Below are 12,489 nucleotides of genomic sequence, written 5' to 3'. Positions count from 1 at the left end.
AAGAAAATACTAGATTTCCACAATTCAAAACGATTTCTAAGAGTTTATCGATTCATACCATAGAGTAATTTGCTGCTTGCATCTTGTCAGTTAAAATCCGAATCTTAAAGGGCTTAATTTGGCTATGGAAATTGGTCAATATTGGTCAACATTTATATTTTTATTTGATATTAAAGACCGGGACAATGCCAAATTTGTGCCTATCACCAGCTTTTGAAATTTTGTCCAGATTTGAGAATTCATGATTTTATGTTGCGTAAGGTAAAACAAGGAAGAAGTCAATTGAAATCATCAATTTCCCCCAGTGGATATTCAATTTAGAATGAAATTTTCTTATTAAAATTTCCTTCAAAAAATGCAATTTCCGTCGAATTTGAAGCATTAGATTATAAAAAATTCCTCCTTTCCGCGGCAACCATGGTGCCGCCTCCGGTAGTAATTTCATTCTATCCTTTCCCTAACTTACGGATGTCAGGGACGCTCTCTGTAAGTATGAAGAAACAGAGACAAAAGATGGAAGTGCCTTTGAAATATCTTTCCAGCTAAGGGAAAAGTTATGAGTTTTTCTGCTCCATCCCCCCTTACATTTACATGAAATACTTCTATTAGATTGAAACAAATCAAAGAAATTTTGTCGGAAATTTTTTTCGACATAATTCATTCGCCACGACGCTCCTGTTGGAGTTGCTTTATAAATCTCTCTCCTTCCCTTTCCATTCTCTTTTTTCTTTCTTTTTCTTCAGACTTATAAACAAATAGAGAAATAGAGAGAGAGAGACTTGTAGCAAGTCCAATTAGGTACATGAAGATCTTTGAAAGAGTAAGAATTATGTGAATGGTGACAAAATTTTACTAGGTCACTTAAGTTAAAACCCCCTTATTCCAAAAAGTATCTCTAACACTCTATTACATCATCATAAATTAAGCAAGACGTTCTATGAGATAGACCCCGTCCTACTTGCAATAATTCCCCTCCCAATAATTAGAAAATTTGTTTAAGCTAAGACAGGGGCGGTCTGGCGTCAAAATTGCAGGGTGGCTAGAAAACTCAAAGGGCCCGGTTTAGGGCGTGGCGGAAAAATTGAGTCACACCCACTAAAAATGTAGCCTTAAAGTACGATTAATTTAATAAAAATTTATAATAAAGCAATGCGCTAAACAGCAGCAAGAAATTTTGTCGGAAATTTTTTTCGACATAATTCATTCGCCACGACGCTCCTGTTGGAGTTGCTTTATAAATCTCTCTCCTTCCCTTTCCATTCTCTTTTTTCTTTCTTTTTCTTCAGACTTATAAACAAATAGAGAAATAGAGAGAGAGAGACTTGTAGCAAGTCCAATTAGGTACATGAAGATCTTTGAAAGAGTAAGAATTATGTGAATGGTGACAAAATTTTACTAGGTCACTTAAGTTAAAACCCCCTTATTCCAAAAAGTATCTCTAACACTCTATTACATCATCATAAATTAAGCAAGACGTTCTATGAGATAGACCCCGTCCTACTTGCAATAATTCCCCTCCCAATAATTAGAAAATTTGTTTAAGCTAAGACAGGGGCGGTCTGGCGTCAAAATTGCAGGGTGGCTAGAAAACTCAAAGGGCCCGGTTTAGGGCGTGGCGGAAAAATTGAGTCACACCCACTAAAAATGTAGCCTTAAAGTACGATTAATTTAATAAAAATTTATAATAAAGCAATGCGCTAAACAGCAGCATTATATCGATTTTAATTCGTAAATTCGGACCCAATTGGATCCATACCTTTCCTCTCGTGTAAACAGGGTTTAAAATCCCATATTAAGTTAAGAATCAAGATCAAAATTTTTTTAAGCTCTCAGAGTTTAAACTCTTTTCGTAAAAGTGCAGATGGATCAGCAAATTGGTCAATGACTTGCTCGTGATCAAGTTTACTCTTCGCTTGAATAATCAATACCGCTGAATACTCTTTCAAAGGAAACTTGGGTGCAGCTAAGTATCATCAAGCATTTATACGCGTTGTAGAGGGAACGGTATGCTGCTCGAGGTGCATGTTGTATTCACTAATTTTTCTATACCAACCCATAGATTTAAGTTCAGGTTGACTGTTTTTTTTCTCTCAAAAATCTAAGGCTGGATTGTTCTTAATTTGTTCTTAAATTAAGAGGGTGTAAGCAGTGCTATTGCTAGCTTTTTCGCTCTAAGGAGGTGTTCAGGCCTCAATTCCCAACAAAGTGAGTGAGAAAACCTTCATTTGCCGACAAGTTTGGATATTCACTGAAAAAATACCCACACATAGCTAAAAATCTTGTTCTTAATTTGTTTTTAACTTTTGACCAATTTTGAAGCTCGCGTTCTTATAAAATTGTTCTTTTAAAAAATAGTGTAAAATGTGGTTGAACAATACTAAGATATACATATTGTTTAGCGTAATTTAAAAATCCTTAAGCTCTAGAGATCTTTTGTATACATTTAACAGTGCTCTCCCATTTTTAGATTATCATCAATCATGGGACCAAGGCACTTCGATTCCTTCACAAAATCAAAATTATTTCCATTTACTTGAAAACGAGAAAGTGGTACCGTTGGTGTATCAATTTTACTCAGCTTTGGTGACAATCCAATAATCATGGCCTGAGTCTTGACAAAATTCACGGAAAGCTTGTTACCTTGTAGAAAACAATTTGCAAGCGCTTCTCGTAACTCAGTTATTGATTTTTAAGAAGTCCCACTTTCACGTCTCAAGGCGTAGAGAAATTTTTTGGTTCATGTCTTTTGAATTATTTGGCGTACATAAAAGGTTTCAAAACATCAACAATGTCTTGCGAAAATTTCGGACGCAAAATAATTCGGAATTTCGGACGCAAAAAGACGGGCCAGGTTCGATTGAAAAAGTCAATTTTTCGTATTCTGATACAACTGGTTTGAATGCTCATTGAGATGGCATTGATGACTGATATTGAACGAATCAGCTTTTCAGTTGACAACTGGAGTAAAGCTAACAACATTCCAATAATATACTACTGTTTTTTTATTGCAGATATCCTCTACGAGACTCAGGATTATTAAAAAAGAACTTGAGGCACAGTTCTAATTGTTAGCTTGTCTCCAGCTGAAAAAAGAATGCCATTGCATCACAATTGAGGGTATATTGTGGTGACACAAACCTTGTTGAGTCCTACCACCACTTGTAGCCCAGGGCCATCTTTTTCAAAGTATATAATTATAATTAAGCATGAACGAAAACAAAATTAAAATTCAATATTGAAAAGATCAAATTGTTGATAATGGAAAAATTGAGCATCTTTCATATCATTCAAAAATTACTTCATTGCTTCAAAAAATTTCTCTAACACTTGGCACATGAAGCAAAAAGGTGTTCTGCTTTTTTTGAAACATTTTCCAATAAAGAGCTTCACTGAAAACATCAAGTATATAAGTCTACATCATGATATAATCCAAATATGATTCTGAATTAGTTTCTTGTCAGTCTTTAAAATACAATGTTTCTCTTATAAACCACCATAAACTACTATAAACAGTTTCAGATCCACTGCATAACTTGTCAGTCTTTTGCAATGAGCAATTGTATAAAATCTTGATTGATAGGCAGATGTCATTTTTCCCCACTTGTTTCTTTCTTCGCTGCAGCGGCCTGTTGCTTCTGCCTCATAATATCAGCATCCCTGAAAAAAGATGTTGAATTTGTACAAAGGGCCTTACATTTAACTGATTGGTAAATTAACATGCAACAACTTTGTCAAAATGGTGATAAATCTGACCTTGCCTAAACTCAAAGAGATTTTACCTCATTCTATCAATCACAAACAGTCTTTCCCAATTATTTCAGAATCTAAATTCTGAATGGATGAAGCTAACAGAAGACTTTACATTAATATTTTACATTTGCAAGTAGGCTACAAATAAATGAATACCCTGACTGTCAAACTCCACCACATGACTAACAAAGCTGACAAACTTTTTACATTAAACAAGTACAGTCAAACATGCCCTGAATCGATCCAAATACTCGAAAAGATTGCAAATTACTAAATAAAATATAGCACAACAATCCCACCAATTAACATAACATGGACAGATATTCAAAGTGTTCCCAAATTTGTGAATCCCAAAGAGATGAGCAAATAAGATATGGAGCATCAGCAGTTATTTTATTACATCACTAATTACAATTGCTAACACTAGTACTTTGTATAGATCACCTTTATCTTTCACAAATTTGCAGGGTTGGTTTTCTGATAAGCCCAGCCATGATCCTATGTCTGAAGGGTTATGATTTTCCAAAGAATCTGATATGAAATTGAATAAAAACAGCTTGCAAAAAAGCTTCAATATGCCTTTTGCAATATACTTGTCGACTTTATAAAGGACAACAGAGCTTCAAATTGAGGCATTTCTTTGTATATTCTGTTAATATTTTGCAAAAACTTTGTTGTTGAAGGGATCAAATCATGAAATGTAATCTTTAGATCACTAAAATGTGATGTTACCTTGAGCACTTTGTTTGATACCACCCTCACCCAATTACTGAACAACTGAACATAGATAGGAAATATGATTTCACATTTTTTGCTGAGTTTCAATAAAAAACTAGTAAAGAAATTTGGTTATGCCAAAGAAAGAAGCCTTCATTGAATGACCTACAATCCCCGACAAAAATAGTCGAGACTTTTCAAGAAAACTTTATGTTTTCTCTTTCCTTTTAAAATTAGCTTTTCCCCCTCCCCCAATTCAATGTTGAATACACACGATTTTGAAGCAAAAATGATAGAACTACAAATCAAACATTGCTTTGGAGGAAAAGGGGGATTCGAATTTACAGGGACAAGGTAAAGTAGAAAATTACAAAAATGGCATTTTGTCTCAACATTTTTGTCCGGGATTGTAGTTTTTCTGTTCCTCTTGGAAGATTGTGACTAATTTAGGAATCCTACAATACAGTAATACTCCAGAATCATCCTGCATACTTTACAGGATGCAACTACACATAATGAACATCTAGAAGATAGATCTGGTGGTGTCAGTTTTGTAAAACACTCAATTCGCTTAGATCAATTTGCGTAGTTTAAGAAAAAAAAATAGGCACTTTTGTGGACCAAACTTTTGGACAGAAGAAAAACGTATGATCTTTTCCCTAGTATAAGAAGAAATTACATCTTCTGGATAGCCCTTGTCCAGCAAGATATTCTTTCTGCCTCAAAAAATGCAAAGTCAACCTTGTGAAAACTTTATTTCATAGGGCACTCATGACCTTCTTGAAATCTAAACTCAACACTGAACTGGAAAAACTTAAATTGAAAATTGATCTTTCTGGACAAAAGCAAGGAAGTGTTACCATGGATTGGTAACACTTTCTTGCAATTTGAAAGTAAGATTAAACAAGCCATTACAAAATGTTTCTTCGTTGTCAATCCTTGCATTGTTTACAGCACTAGGAGGACCCTCCTTCCATTCAAAAGGATTGTGCTCCTACCACCCAAAAGTATTCCGTTGTTTATGAATATTCGTGCCAGTGTGATTCTGGCTATGTAGGGCGCACAACCCAAAGATAAGGGGATAGGATAAAACAACAAGTTCCTTTCAACATAAGAAACAAAACTGCCCCTCAAACAGAAAAAGCCACTTCGATCTTGTAGGTCTAGAAACACTGTTAAAACAAGTGATTCTGCCAATGAACAAATTTAGATACCCAGATTGTGCCAAAATCTATAATGACAACGTGTTTCAGACAACTGCCAGAGCCAGGTCGACTTTTCATCTAGCAATTTTGGAACCAATTAACATACAAACGATAAAGCTGCCATTTTGTAGACAGAAGGAGTTTGTTTTCTCTCTTGGACTCCATTGGTAGTTTTTCTTTAGGCATGCGACACTGATTGGACAACCATATTGGTCATGTGCTCCTAATTTTCTGATTCGCCTATTTAGATCCACAACTGTATATATTTTTTCCATCTTATTCTCTCAGAACCTTATTCTGAGGTTTTATACTCTGAGGAGTGTCAGACAAAAAAGCTTTTAGTATGTTGTAAAACGTTTGCTTTTTTAAAAGCCATTTTCACATTTACTTTTTTGACCTTGCTTATAACCAAGTAACAGCATGTTGATGTTTATAAGTTAGCTTCTTAAAAAATTGAAGCAAATTACGCTGACAGTAGACCATCGAAAAATTCTAAAACAAAAATGCCAAATAGGCATTTCAATACGTTCAAACACACATAATTTCGTGAAAAATTCAGGGCATATTTGAACATACTTGAACCTTTTTACAAGAAAATAATTACTTACAAATTTTTGACTAGCAGTTTAATAAATTTAGACAGTATTGAAAAATAATTGGCATAGCTTTCTATTTTTTAACATGGATGAAAAAGTTTGGATGAAGTATGGTATATGAAGCTGCTCGATGAAAATTGCATCTTGAATGGAAGAAAATAATTAAAAACAAACAGAAAAAACTTTTTTAACACAACAGATCAATAAACTTCTCAAAAATAAGCAAATGTTTTACATCACAGTAATAACCACAGCCAAAACACCAACCTCTCCTTTCTTTTAGTTGCATCACCTCCAGAACCTTTAGCCTTTGCTACTTGTTGAAGCTTCTTTTGATTTTTAGCTCTTGCAAGCTCACGTTGGTTTCCTCCTAAAAATATTACAAATTTGTCTTTAGTATAAAGAAATACTAAAAATTGTCCAAAAATGCCCAAAAAAAATCCGGCCTCTTAAAAATTTGTCTTGTTTGAAGTTTTTTATTGACTCCATGCCAAAAAGTAAGTTTTTGAAGTTTGAAATTTTCATATATGTGACATATGTCTGTGTATGCAGTTTTTCTGGCTGGGTAGGATGTTTTACCTCTTCCAAAAAAATGTTTAATCCCTAGCAAAATTACATTTTCAATGCACTGTTAGCAAATAATATTGATTTTAGAAGGATTCCCTTACTCTTGAGAGCATTGTCACATTGGCAGAAAAAGGCATCTGGTTTCAAAGAAAACTCTTAAACCTATTTTCCTGTTATAACAAAGAAACCTAGGCCTTTGAAACAAACTGGGCCAATCCCAATCTACTGTACTCCTTTAGCAGGGGCAGCTTACAGCATCATTGGTGTTATCAGTCTAAAAACAGTTTTTTTCAAAAGCTTAAGGCTTTCAGTGACCGTCATTGTATGTTTTTGTAGATTCTGATTTGGATTTGTACTCAAGGCTTCACATGTTAATACTGTTTTATTGAGATTCTTTAACCTTTGAAAATGTCAACAACATTTCTGTTTGTTAGGATTGTGTTTCTAATAATGTGAATCACCATTTCCTTTGTTTTTCATCTGTGAATGTGATGTATTTGTCATAGAGAACAGGGAATAAAGAAATTGTATTTTAATCACACGCTATTAGCCTCCTAGGTCTAATAACATAGTCCAGGATATCAGTTACTTAGTGAGCAAACAATTAAACTGGTTCTGTGCACTGGGTTTTTTCTCAAGTTTTTCCCGTAATTTCAACAGTTAAAAGTCTAACACATGAACAACTTTTTCGTTTTTTAAAGATGGCCTACCCAAGACTTCTCTTCTCTAATAAAGATTGTTACAGTGTTAACGAGACATTCCTATGAATTGGTGGAGCCCTCCATACCCCTGTGCTTTTTGCCACTGCCTGGCTGACTAATAACAGCTTATTTCTGGTGCCAGCCACCCCTGTCATTCGGACTGGGTATGAATTCAATTTAATATTGCCTGATAAAATTATAAGTACATTTTTTAATATTTCAGACCATGATATTCGAAATTGAGTCATTCTCATTTGATATTAGCTATGCTGGAGGTGAATGTATAATGGTCTTAATTTTAGGGTTTCTGAGAAAGGAAGACAAAATTTCATATATTCAATAAATAACTTCTCAATCTCACTAAAAGATTTGTTATTCTTTTTAATCTTTCAAAATTCTTGTCATTCATTTAAAGCTGTGTTTTATTGCCAAGCAAATTTGTGAAAAAGCCTCTCAGCCCTTGACATTCGCATGAAATGATCTTACTCTAACAGGTACCTGCTGGCCCATTGGTCTGGTAGGTTTTATTCAAAACTGATTTCAAATGTGATCTTCCTTAGCTTTTTGAACTTTTAAAACTCTGTAACCATTTGGCATCATATAATTTACTGTTGTTGCATTAAACTTCGTAAGATCACACAAACAAATCACCAAAGAATGTGACCAAAGAATGAGACTAAAAATGGGCATTTTCCATAATTCAGCTTGAACAGTATCACCAAAATCAAAGAATATCACTGTAGTATTTTACTTTATATTACTGTATATTCATTATTAAGTTCGCTTCTGCATACACACTTTATGAAAAATTGGTCAATGTAAATTTACATTAAATAAACGATTAAAAAATACAACATAACAAACACGACTTAAAGAATGTGGACAGCAGGAATTATAACTGCTAAATTTTATTTAAAGCTTTCATTCAAAGTTTAAAATGGCTGTAAAAGAAAAATGAATATCTTTAGTATCACTAACTTTCTTTGAAAAAACGTTTACTTACATCATTAGCCCAGAGATATCTGAAGCCTTACTGTTTTGCCTCAAGGTAAAAACTTTAGGCCAATCGGTGACCGAACCTTTCTAGGTAGGCCATCAATATATCACCGACAAGATCTCGTATTCATAACACAAATCAATGAGAACAAATTTCAACTATCTGTACCAACATGAGAAAAGCATTATTCAAATAATCTTTTACTTACGCGTCATGTTGATAACTCCAGACACTCCTTCCAATCCGCGCTTTAGGCAGTTTTCCACTCCAAAATAATAAAACTTTAACTCAGCGCAAATATCTTTAACATAAGGAGCCTGGTTTCAAGGGTTAGTGATGCTACGTCATAAGGCAACCTGTTCTTGAAAATAAAGGACACGTGGAACTTGTTGTTCTAAAGATACAAAGATTAATGAGCGCTCCCTCACTCACATTCAAATGTGAAACCGCTTCTTGTTTATTAAAAGGATGGTGAGGGAATGCTTATTATCAGGGTTGCCAGATGCTTGAAATGGTTGGAGGTCAGCGACCAAATATTTTACGCCTGACGGCCAAATTCGACCAGCCAAACAAAATATATAATAAGCTACATTTTGGCTTATTCTTTGGAGTAATAGTGCAATCAAAATTGACTTTGTTTGCTACGAAGCTCTCACTTGCTTTCAATTTCAATTTTCTGTTCTCTTTTTCTTTGTTTCTTACTTCGTATAGTGAAGAAGTAATTAACATTTACATTAACCTCCAGTATATAGCTATCAATTTACGTTTCAAAAAAGTTTAGGGAAAATAATTAAAAATATAAACAACTCTTCCTCTTTACCTTTTTTGATTGAGTGCTCCACTCGAAGGTGCACTCTTTTTAAAACGGTCGCAATTCGATGAGCTCTATGGACCCTTATTAGAGGATTAGTGCTACGAACCATAGAACTGAATGTTCGTACACATGGTTAGATAAGAAAGGTATGCCGAGAGAAATTTTTATTAAAGCAAACTAAAAGGCCTAAGAATACCTAGTAGACAGCTGTTTCAGTTTGGAACAAATTAGACTTCATAAATATCTTAGTTAAAGGCAAAACTGCAAAGGGAATATGAATTGTTGATAAAGATGGAGCAAAATCCCCCAATGGTATAACTACCCTGAACAAAAAAAACCAAATTCCTTTCGTATAATTTTTTCTAAAAAGTAGAAAGGGACTTTTGAAATCGGACAGTATTAATGGAACAAGTGGAAGACTCAGTCCTTAGGAGAAAGCTGCTGTCTCTCTTTGTGAACAATTGGTCGTCGCTTTTTTAAAATGTCGCAAAGGGGTACAATCATTAACAAAATGAGTACTTATCTGACAAAAAGGATAAATAAGGCCATTTAAAAATTTGTAACACAATATGACGAGGCTTGCTGCACCTCACGTCCACTGATAAACTGATGACGGTGTCAAGTGCTAGATGTTTTAAAAAGCCTTTATACACTACAATTACTTTCTCAACTATACTTATTGTCAACTGTTAGACAGCATCTGATAGCTGTTAATCTGCACTTGCTTGTCAACGAAGCTGAAAAACGTGGATTTTCAAATTTTTTCTGACTGTAGAGAAATTAGAGAAATGAAAGCAAAAAGAGATGTAGAGTCTTTGAAAGCAAATTTTCAGCTAGGGTTGGACTGCAATTTGATTACATCTACTCCCTAACTGAATATTTAATGAAATAACACTAAGGCATTAGCAAACGAATAGTCTCTTGGCATTGTTACACTTGAATGTTAATGCACAAATTTACAATAAACTCGAGTACTTACAGTAAAACCCATTTTGACAAATATCTTTATAAAGCAACATATACACGAACTGATACAGAAAACACATAAATCCACTTTAATAAACAAGCCATGAAAAAATACAAAGAAACCCATAAATGTATAGACATATGCAAAGAATCAAGTTGACGTTATCTAATCACACGGTATCCATATCAACGGTATCCATATCAACGGTATCCATATCAACGGTATCCATATCAACGGTATCCATATCAACGGTATCCATATCAACGGTATCCATATCAACCCTTCTTATATTTACAAATACAGTGATTTTTCTCTAAAACCAAAAAATCGTAATAATACAAGCCCATGGGGCCGATAACCTCTGTATAGATTGTTCCATAAATATAAAAGCACAAGAATGATTATAAAAGAAGTGATTAAATAAATTGCGAATGTAATATGTATAAGCAGGCTGCACATCATAATATATGGCAATGCCAAATTGGGATCGACATGAGAGCAACATCCTTTTCTAAATAAATTATTTTCTAAACAATTTCATAAACTCTTCTATTTCCGATGTATTAAAATAGTTATGATTCTAGCTAACTGGTTTTTTAAAAACGGTAGATATTTTGCTGGCTTTTTAGGCAGATACATAGGGCACTCATGACCTTCTTGAAATCTAAACTCAACACTGAACTGGAAAAACTTAAATTGAAAATTGATCTTTCTGGACAAAAGCAAGGAAGTGTTACCATGGATTGGTAACACTTTCTTGCAATTTGAAAGTAAGATTAAACAAGCCATTACAAAATGTTTCTTCGTTGTCAATCCTTGCATTGTTTACAGCACTAGGAGGACCCTCCTTCCATTCAAAAGGATTGTGCTCCTACCACCCAAAAGTATTCCGTTGTTTATGAATATTCGTGCCAGTGTGATTCTGGCTATGTAGGGCGCACAACCCAAAGATAAGGGGATAGGATAAAACAACAAGTTCCTTTCAACATAAGAAACAAAACTGCCCCTCAAACAGAAAAAGCCACTTCGATCTTGTAGGTCTAGAAACACTGTTAAAACAAGTGATTCTGCCAATGAACAAATTTAGATACCCAGATTGTGCCAAAATCTATAATGACAACGTGTTTCAGACAACTGCCAGAGCCAGGTCGACTTTTCATCTAGCAATTTTGGAACCAATTAACATACAAACGATAAAGCTGCCATTTTGTAGACAGAAGGAGTTTGTTTTCTCTCTTGGACTCCATTGGTAGTTTTTCTTTAGGCATGCGACACTGATTGGACAACCATATTGGTCATGTGCTCCTAATTTTCTGATTCGCCTATTTAGATCCACAACTGTATATATTTTTTCCATCTTATTCTCTCAGAACCTTATTCTGAGGTTTTATACTCTGAGGAGTGTCAGACAAAAAAGCTTTTAGTATGTTGTAAAACGTTTGCTTTTTTAAAAGCCATTTTCACATTTACTTTTTTGACCTTGCTTATAACCAAGTAACAGCATGTTGATGTTTATAAGTTAGCTTCTTAAAAAATTGAAGCAAATTACGCTGACAGTAGACCATCGAAAAATTCTAAAACAAAAATGCCAAATAGGCATTTCAATACGTTCAAACACACATAATTTCGTGAAAAATTCAGGGCATATTTGAACATACTTGAACCTTTTTACAAGAAAATAATTACTTACAAATTTTTGACTAGCAGTTTAATAAATTTAGACAGTATTGAAAAATAATTGGCATAGCTTTCTATTTTTTAACATGGATGAAAAAGTTTGGATGAAGTATGGTATATGAAGCTGCTCGATGAAAATTGCATCTTGAATGGAAGAAAATAATTAAAAACAAACAGAAAAAACTTTTTTAACACAACAGATCAATAAACTTCTCAAAAATAAGCAAATGTTTTACATCACAGTAATAACCACAGCCAAAACACCAACCTCTCCTTTCTTTTAGTTGCATCACCTCCAGAACCTTTAGCCTTTGCTACTTGTTGAAGCTTCTTTTGATTTTTAGCTCTTGCAAGCTCACGTTGGTTTCCTCCTAAAAATATTACAAATTTGTCTTTAGTATAAAGAAATACTAAAAATTGTCCAAAAATGCCCAAAAAAAATCCGGCCTCTTAAAAATTTGTCTTGTTTGAAGTTTTTTATTGACTCCATGCCAAAAA

General features: G+C 34.1%; 1 protein-coding gene across 6 annotated transcripts in view; it reads right to left on the bottom strand.

Moving 5' to 3' along the window:
* Positions 1-3,235: 3,235 nt before the first annotated feature.
* The window catches only part of LOC135687477 (atrial natriuretic peptide receptor 1-like), a 60,855-nt gene continuing 51,601 nt past the window's right edge, over positions 3,236-12,489 (bottom strand). For 5 of the 6 annotated variants that reach the window (XM_089114411.1, XM_089114410.1, XM_089114412.1 and 2 more), the window contains 3 exons: positions 8,742-12,362; positions 6,536-6,638; positions 3,236-3,657 (listed from right to left, as the gene is read on the bottom strand). The gene's annotated coding sequence lies outside the window, so the exon portion shown is untranslated. Of the gene's footprint in view, positions 3,658-4,194; positions 4,282-6,535; positions 6,639-8,741; positions 12,363-12,489 lie in introns of all 6 variants that reach the window. The other variant, XM_065204044.2, reaches the window with a different exon arrangement.

Source organism: Rhopilema esculentum, chromosome 20 (assembly GCF_057945365.1).
Source record: "Rhopilema esculentum isolate cy_ngs chromosome 20, ASM5794536v1, whole genome shotgun sequence".
Taxonomy (NCBI): domain Eukaryota; kingdom Metazoa; phylum Cnidaria; class Scyphozoa; order Rhizostomeae; family Rhizostomatidae; genus Rhopilema; species Rhopilema esculentum.
This window is presented reverse-complemented; position numbering and strand designations above follow the sequence as displayed.